The sequence below is a fragment of the Phallusia mammillata genome, chromosome 1, assembly GCF_965637545.1.
Source record: "Phallusia mammillata chromosome 1, kaPhaMamm4.hap1.1, whole genome shotgun sequence".
In the NCBI taxonomy this organism is placed as follows: Eukaryota; Metazoa; Chordata; class Ascidiacea; order Phlebobranchia; family Ascidiidae; genus Phallusia; species Phallusia mammillata.
This window is the reverse complement of record NC_137252.1, coordinates 32692763-32702574: the sequence shown is the minus strand read 5'-3', so window position 1 is coordinate 32702574 and position 9812 is coordinate 32692763.

Below are 9812 nucleotides of genomic sequence, written 5' to 3'. Positions count from 1 at the left end.
TCCTATTTGGCATAATCTATATCACTGCAGAGTGCGGAAGATAATTTACTGCTAAATGCGTTTTGCGCGAGTCTGATATTGGATGTACCGCAACGAAGCAAGAAATATTACTGACTCTTGAATCAACGAGTAAGGTTATGGACATAACAAAGTAGAAATTGTGATGCGAAACAATGTGCATTGTGATGCAATAAAAGTAACTTAAACAGTTGTGTATTACTCTATTAAAAAAGAAATAAAGCAACCAATAAATGCCGATTTCTCGGAATGTAAGTTCGCCATATATTACGTAGGCGATTAAGTTGATAATATAATTCATTTCGAAAAATACCACGCGGGCCACTCAGAACCTTCCTGCGGGCCACGGGTTGGACACCCCTGGTTTAAACAATTCAGCTAATCTGTCGAAAAAAAAAACAGACACAGTTCAGCACACTTTATGTGTTCTTACTCTACACGCAACAGCCTTTACATTGAACCTAAATTACTTTGGTTCATTTACCTTAGCTTAGCCACTTTCGAATAAATTTTAAATTATTCTCCCGAGCCTAGATTGTTTGCGCAGACACACCGGAACTATAGTTTTTAAGAAAACGTTGTGCTTCTGGCACGCAAAAAAGGACAGAACCGAGTTGTGCCTAAGGCGTACGTACGAGGAGCGCGATTTCAGACATCACTGGATGTTAAGCAAATACCATTGCCTAAGCGGGGTTGCTGACGTCTGTGCTTTGTTTTTCGCCACACTTGCTTTAGAAAAACAAAAAACACAAAAATAATACAAATGGCTCCTAACCTTTAATAACATGTGTGCTTGTGTGCTTGGTTTTCAACCTTATTCGCTTACGCCTACGGCTTCCTACAAAAGACAACCAGCGACGCAACAAAAAAGGGTTTGCCAATATACGGCGATGATATTACAAATAACCCGTTTGGTGTGTACAAAGTTTGTTGATACTGATAGAATTCATTAGTGTGATCGGCATTTACCTGTTGCCATCCAGCAACCAGCTTTGAAAGCAATAATTAAACCGCACATCATCAAGGTATTAACCACCAAGTCATAAAACTCGAAGTAAACAAAGTTCTATAGAAGATTTCCTGTCGTGTAATGACAAGCCCAGGGGAACTCTTGGATGAAATTTGAAACATAAAATGGTTTGATTGGTTACGATGACTAAACAAACGTAGACTTGCATTCAACATCTTGCAGAACAGCCTTAAACGCAATGCATTCAACATCTTGCAGAACAACTTTAAAAAAGAAATAGATGAGTTTTATACAGTTGTATGTGTCTATAAGTCAAACAGGGTTACCGCTTTTATTAAATACATTGATTTTAAGTCAGTGGTTCCCAACCTGGGGTTCGCGGACCCCCAAGGGGTCCGTGAGATGGTTTCCGGGGGTCCGTGGAGGCAAACATTTGTAGTAGCATTAACAGCAGTACAATATTTTTAAGTTTCCAAACCGTATTTACAATTGGCGCGACCCTAAAAAAATTGCTCTAAATTGTTGCGACCCAAGCATTTTGTTAGCATGTAAGTTTGTGGAACATACTAAGTATTATTCTTTTGTCAGTTGCTATTTTCTTGCATTCCCAAATTCTGATAGGCCAGATGGAACGCGAAGTCGCTCTTGGCGTCAAAAAGCAGTTATGCAATATACATTAACATACCTCGTCTAAGTCATCGGTATGTTTGTAAATAGGTACATGTCTTGCGTTTTGTGGTAGGAAAGAGATTTGCTTGGGTCATACAATAAGTAGGATGCTTGCTTCATATGTCATCCAAAAACGGTTATGCAAGGTACATTAACATACCTTGTCTAAGTAAAGAATTATCAGTATGTTTGTAATGAATAGTGTTTTGCATTTTTGTAGCAGATAGCATTTGACTAAACCATATTAGCTTGGATGCTAAAATATAAATTTTAATGATTTGTATGTCTTTTTGTGGTTTTTGTTCCTGCAATTGTTAAAACACAGGTAAAAAAATTACCGACTGTTGCGCATGATGTTTGAGTGTAGCACTTTGTTGCGCCAGCAGAACTAAGGTTATGTAAATACTTGTTGCAACTAAGCAAATATGTGTTGACCTTTAAGCAAACAATAACCCACTGTGGTTCTGCACTGACTACAATAACCCACAGCAAACAATAACCCACTGTGGTTCTGCACTGAATACGTCAGTCGCATATGTATTATTGGTTGATAGTTGACACCATAACATTAAAAACAGGCGTTAGCCCACCATTTGTCTTATTACTTGACTAATGTACAAAACCAAGTTGCAAAATTGACGTTTTTTTCCAAGTGGTTGACATAAAAAAACGGTCATGCAATATACATTTACATATCTCGTTTAAATAAAAACCATCAGTATGTTTGTATATGAATAAGTGTTTTTCATTTTTGTAGTATAGTTAGCATTTGCTTCTAATTGTTTTTTAAAATTAAATAAATTATTTCTGAATGTTGTATGTACACCATTTTATTCTGTTGTGGTGCAAGCCGAACTGAAGTCAGGCAAATGTTTGTTGCAAAAAACAAAACATGCTTTGGCGTTTTGAAACAAACAATAATCCACTTAGCTGTTCCGACTGTAACAAATTTATGGATGGGCAATGTACTAAAGTTCAGCCAAAAGTCAAATGACACCTGATGTTAAGCTGTATGTAAATCGGTTTGCTGTAATTAAGTTGAGTGCAAATGTCAAGTTGTACATTGGTTCAAAAGTCACTCAAAGAATGGAGGTACATAGTTTACGTATGAAAGACTCAGAGAAACGTTGTATGCTTTGTCGTTACCCAGAACTTTAATGCAAACAAAAACAGAGTATTAATAGTTATTGCCCGATTTCAGTTGCATAGAAAGTCAATAAATATTTGTTCTTCTGTAACATGCATGACATGACAACCCATGCATTTCAGTGGTATGTCGATGTTTCAATACTAGTTGCACACTGGTAGTATTCTTGTAAACCTAAAACTGTGTAATAGTAATGTAATCTTTTTTTTTATTTGTTTGCTATACGTCTTTAACAGTTGGGGTACTGTTAGTGCTATGCAACTAATTTTGTAACATTTTAGTTTTACAAACTGCAAAATGTGTTCTAAAAACTTTGACCTGCTGTGGTTTATGTTGTTTGTCACGTAGCACTTTGTGCGCCAGCCGAACTAAGGTCATGTAAATATTTGTTGCACCGAATTAAACATGCGTTGGCGTTTTCAAGCAAACAATAATCCACTTAGCTACTGTTCCGACTATAACAAATTTGTGGATGGGCAATGTACTAAAGTTCAGCCAAAAGTCACACGACACCTGATGTTAAGTTGTATGTAAATCGGTTTGCTGTATTTAAGTTAGGTGCAAATGTCAAGTTTACTTTGGTTTAAAAGTCACCGACGCAGCATAGAGATACACAGATCAGGTTTGAAAGTCCTGCAGGTTTTGAGGTTTGTGGTTTAAAAAAATAGATTGGTGTTATGTGCCTGTTTAAAGACAATAAAAAAGAGCATGCAGTTAATAAACCTTCTTTGCTTTGTTCTACAATCCCTGTTAATCATTTGTTGTACTGATGGGGAGACTCGAGTCCGATTCGAGTCACCTTTTTAAAAGACTTGACTTGATTCGAGTCTCAGTTGTGAAAAGACTCGACTTGACTTAGACTCGTCTTAGTAGAGACTCGACTCGGACTCGGACTCGCTATTTCACCAACAAAACAGAAATTTCTTATAATGGATAACCTGTTCAGTTGGCTTCAACCAAACAGCAGCTGCAATTTACTGTTCTATGCAAAGTTATTTTTGCTTAATTTTAATGTAACGAAGAAAACTTTCTTACGCTGGCATTAAGAGTTGTACTTATTGCTTGGGTTAAGCCAAGGTAATCGAATGCAGTACATTTCAAGGCCAAGTATCCGCTTTTGTAAGCGCTTATATTACTGAACAAACGCTCTAGCGCATGCAGTAAAGTATGAATTTTTGGTTTTGAAATAATAGTGTAAATTAACGTGTTTTTTATTAAAGTTGACCCTTCTAAGAAAGGGACGTTGATGGGATATGTTCACTGTAAAGAAGCGGTGTCCGTTGTTAAGGTAAAAAAAGTCGCGATGAAACATTCAAACAGATTAACCTCCTAAACCATAGGTGGACAACCTTTGTTACTGTATAGGGCCAATTATAAATGTCAAAATTGCATCGTGGGCTGCACATTAACTTCAAGTATAATTTGTATTTGATTCTTGCCACATTTTGTCAAGTTGCAGAAAACTAGCATCAGGTGCATTAATTAGCTCAAAAAAATGTAATAACTTAATTAGAGTCGTTTGCCAGTACTTTTGAAGTCCAAGCATCTCTGCGGGCCGCACAACCTTTAAAAAGGCCCGCGGGGCCCCTAATCTAAACCTTTAACCGTTCCTTGCAAAAACATTTTGGAACTTGCCTTGACTCGACCTGCTAGTGACTTGACTCGACTTGAGACTCGAACCTCATTTGACTTGACTCAACTTAAAACTCGAACCCCTTGTGACTCGACTTGACTTGGAACTCGAACACCTACTGACTTGACTTGAGACTCGACTGATAGAACTCGTTACCTAACCCTGGACTTATGCCAAATAGTGTGCGTTTGTAAATTAACTCAGTCAACGCAAATGGGGTTTCGTCAGGTAAAAAGTTGGTTAATTAAAATCGATTTGTTATATTGTCGCACTGTGAATGCTTAATTCGCTTAGGACACAAATAGCCCATCTTAATTTGGAGACATATTTTGAAAACTCCGTTCTTAATGTGAAAATTCAAAAACTTACTTCCTAAACCTTCCATTATTTAGCTGCTAAATTAAAAGTTCATCTATTTCCGACACCTATCGAAATTTAGTCAAAAGTGGATCTGCCTTAAACTATGGTTTTAGTAGCGCCACGATGTCAATCAAACGCTATTCTATAGTTCAATATAACGCTATAAGCACTGTCTGTGAACTTTCACCCAGTCACGTCTTCTAGTCATGTCAAGCGGAAATCTACAAACATTATACTTCACGACGGACAAAATCCTGGCCTTAAGGGGATTTGATTTGGGTTGGGTATTTTTTCCCACTATTTATTAAAACTAATTTTAAAATTTTTTTCCTGATGTGAAATTTCTAAACCGACTTCCTGACCTTACCCGTTTACGCTGCTGAATTAAAATTTTATCTCTTCGAGATACCTATCGAAATTTAACTAAATGTGGACGAGTGTTAGTAAGTGGGTATTTCCAATGTCATATTCAGATAGCGCAATAGATGCAGCTTTCTGAAATAACGTTATTTTGCGCTTAGTGAGCTGCTCCTAATATTCATCTGAAATTTAAAACATGTCATGGCGCGCAATCGGCCAAGAGCGCCAATTTCAACCCGAATACCACGCGTAAAAACACAGAAATGTTGGTATACATCACTTTCCAAAGCATTAACAAACGATCAAAAAAATGTCGCAAAGAGATAAAAAACATGCTTATGAGCATGCCCACGAAGCACAGTGTGTAAACTTTCACCTAGTCCCGTCGTTTAGTCATGTCTAACAAATGCTTTTCCATCTAACGCTATAAGCACTGTCTCTGAACTTTTACCCAGTCAGGTCTTCCATTCATGTCGAACAAATTCTTTTCCATAGTCCCGTCTAACGCTATAAGCACTCTCCGTGAACTTTCACACAATTCCGCTTTTAATCTTGTCGAGTAAAAAAACTAACCAGAAAACTTTGTTCCTAATGTAAGATTTCAAAAACCTACTTCATAAACCCACCCCTATTTGCTGCTGAATTAGCAACTTTTTTGCGACACTCATCGCAATTTAGTCAAAAGTGGGTATGCCGTGAAGTACGGGACTGGGTGAAAATTTGCGGGCAGTTCTGGTAGCATTAGACTGGACTTTGGAAAAGCATTTGTTTCACATGACTAACAGACGGGACTAGCTGAAAGTTCACAAGCAGTGCTTGTAGCGATAGATTTGATAACAAAAAAGCATTTAATCGACAAGATATCGCTACTAAAACCTACTTTACAGCACACCTACAGTATGTGAACCGTCTCCCAATCCCGCCTTTTGGTCATGTCGATGTTTCAATACTAGTTGCACACTTGTAGTATTCTTGTAAACCTAAAAATGTGTAACAGTAATGTAATCTACTTGTTGTTATTTTTTTTGCTGTATGTCTTCAACAGTTGGAGTACTGTTAGTTTTATGCAACTAATTTTGTAACATTTTAGTTTTACAAACTGCAAAATGTGTTCTAAAAACTTTGACCTGCTGTGGTTCATGTTGTTTGTCACGTAGCACTTTGTTGCGAAAGCAGAACTAATGTCGTAAAATTCTCTTAAAGCAAACAATAAACCACTGAGCATGTGATTCAACTGCAATAAATTTGTGGGTGGGCAATGTACTAACGTTCAGCCAAAAGTCACATGACACGTGATGTCAAGCTCTATGTAGATCGGTTTACTGTATGGGTGCAAATGTCAAAAGTCACCGACGCAGCATAGTGATACACGGATCAGATATGAAAGTCTTGCAGGTTTTGAGGTTTGTGGTTTAAAAAAATTGATTGTTGTTATGTGCCTGTTGAAAGACAATACAAAGAGCATGCTGTTAATAAACCTTCTTTGCGTTGTTCTACAATCCCTGTTATTAATTTGCTGTACTTATGCCAAATAGTGTGTGTTTGGAAATTAACTCTGTCAACGCAATGGCGTTTCTTCAGGTAAAAAGTTGGTTAATTAAAATCGATTTGTTATATTGTCGCACTGTGAATGCTTAATTGGCCCGTGTCGTTTATAGCCTACTTTTTAGTTGTTGTTTGTTTCAGAAAAGGTTTGTTTCAAACAGGCTTAGGACACAAATAGCCCATCTTAATTTGGAGATATTTTTTAGGTACCTATTTCAAAAAACATCTTGGTATTTTAGCGCCTGATGGTAGCCTAACCTAACTTCCTAGAAGTTTTACAATTAACTTCCCGGAAGACTACATACATTTGAAACAACCGATCAACTAAAATTAAAATGATTGATTTTTATTGTAGTTGCTAAAATTGCAGAGCTAGAATTGACAGCTAAATTTTGTAGTTTCAGGATTTTTATTTACAAATTTTATTTGGCTAGGGCTTTAGCAAATGTTGCATCAGTAACGACGACCACTAATATTTTGTAAAAATACGCAAGTTAAGAACGATAAAACCCACACAAATGTAACTGTGAGGCATTCACGCTTTCTCAGTGCAAAAGAGTAGTTAAAACAGTGTTTTACCACGAAAGTTTTGTGACGAAAGATAAAGTAAAAGTGAAAATTTTCAATCCCCTATTCAGATGATGCAAAGCATGGCGGTTAAAAAAGCTTTAACGATATTCTGCGCACCGGGGAGCTGCTCCCAATGTTTAAATAAAATTCATAACATGCCTGTATTGCCGCCGCCCGGCTCGCCATCGCACAATGAAGCGCAATCAGTCAACAGCGCAAATTCCAACCCGAATTACTCGCGAAAATACACAAAAATGTTTGCACATAACACTTAGAAGAAACGAAAAACATTGTTTTAAAAAGATGAAAACTCCGTTCTTTATGTGAAATTTCAAAAACTTACTTCCTAAACCTTCCATTATTTAGCTGCTAAATTTACAATTCAGCCCTTCCGACACCTATCGAAATTTAGTCAAAAGTGGATCTGCCTTAAAGTATGGTTTTAGTAGCGCCACTATGTCAATTAAACGCTATTCCATAGTTCAATATAACGCTATAAGCACTGTCTGTGAACTTTCACCAAGTCACGTCTTGTCCTCATGTCGACTAAATACTTTTCCATGATCCCGTCCAACGCTATAAGCTCTGCCTGCGGACGGTTTTTTTAGTCATGTCGAACAAATGCTTTTTCATAAACTCCTGTATAACGCGAACAGATCTGCCCGTAAACTTTCACGCAATCCGGTCTTCTAGTCATGTCAAGCAGAAATATACAAACATTATACTTCAAGACGGACAAATTCCTGACCTTAAGGGCTACTTGGATTTGGGTTGGTTATTTTTTCTCACATTTTAATAAAACTAATTTTAATATTTTTTCCAGATGTGACATTTCTAAACCGACTTCCTGACCTTACCCCTTTAAGCTTGTGAATTAAAATTTTATCTCTTTGAAACACATATCGAACACCACCTATTTAACTAAATGTGGACGAGTGTTAGCAAGTGGGTATTTCCAATGTCATATTCAGATTGCGCAAATGATGCAGCTTTCTAAAATAACGTTATTCTGCGCTTAGGGAGCTGCTCCTAATATTCATCTGAAATTTAAAACATGCCATGGCGCGCAATCGGCCAAGAGCGCCAATTTCAACCCAAATACCTCGCGTAAAAACACAGAAATGTTTGTAGACAACACTTTCCAAAGCATTAACAAACGATCAAAAAAATGTCGTAAAGAGATAAAAACCGCTTATGAACATTCCCACAAATCACTGTGTGTAAACTTTCACCTAGTCCCGTCGTTAGTCATGTCTAACAAATGCTTTTCCGTCTAACGCTAAAGCATTGTCTCTGAACTTTCACCCAGTCCCGTCTTCCATTCATGTCGAACAAATTCTTTTCCGTAATCCTGTCTAACGCTATAATCACTCTCCGTGAACTTTCACACAATTCCGCTTTTAATCTTGTCGAGTAGAAAACTAACCAGAAAAACTAACCCTATTTGCTGCTGAATTAACAATTCAGCTTTTTGTGACACTCATCGCAATTTAGTCAAAAGTGGGTCTGCCGTAAAGTATGGTGTGTAGCGCTACTTTGTCAATTAAATACCAGATTTTCCGCTTGACATGGATACAAGACAGGACTGGGTGAAAGTTGACAGACAGTTCTGGTTGATGAGACAACGGAAACGAGACAACGGAAAAGCATTTAATTGACAAGATAGCGCGACTAATTCCATACTTCGCGGCAAAACCATTTATTTCGAAAGGTGTCGAAAATGCTGAATTATCATTTTTGCAGCTAGATAGTGGTAGATTTAGGAAGTAAGTTTTTGAAATTTCACATTAGAAACAAAGTTGTCAGTTTTTCTACTCGACAAGACTAAAATAAAGAACTGGGTAAAAGTTCGCAGGCAGTTTTTGTAGCGTTAGACTGGACTATGGAAAAACATTTAATCGACAAGGTACCGCTACTAAACCCTACTTTACAGCGGACCTACAGTCTGTGAACCGTCTCCTAATCCCGCCCTTTGGTCATGTCGAGCAGAAAAACCAACCAGAAAACTCAGTCCTAAAGTGAAATTTCAAAAACTTACTTCCTGAACCTACCCCTATTTGCCTGCTAAATTAACAATTCAGCTCTTTGCGACACCCATCGCAATTTAGTCAAAGGTGGGTCGGCCGTGAACTATGGTGTTAGTCGCGCTGCCGTGTCAATTAAATACTTACCAGAATTTCCACTTGACATGACTAGAAGACGGGCCTGGGTGAAAATTTGCGAGCAGTTCTGGTCAAAGTCTAACTATCAAACACAAGTTGTCGCACGAGAATTCATGGAGCGTGAAATGGGGCGACTTTGCACGCTTTTAACAACGGATAGGGTTTTTGATGTTTTTTTTCAATAAGCTGCCTTAACGACTAAATATTTTTTATTTCTAAATTGTCTTGCTAACAAAAATTTTTTTGCGTGACGTAAAAATGACGTCATTGGTTGCTAGGCAACGCGCATTGTTTGCAGGAAAGCAGTTTTATTGGCACTAGTTTGTCAAAAAATGTTTTTCTGCATCGTTTTCTAGCCAATTTGTGAAAGTAATCTTT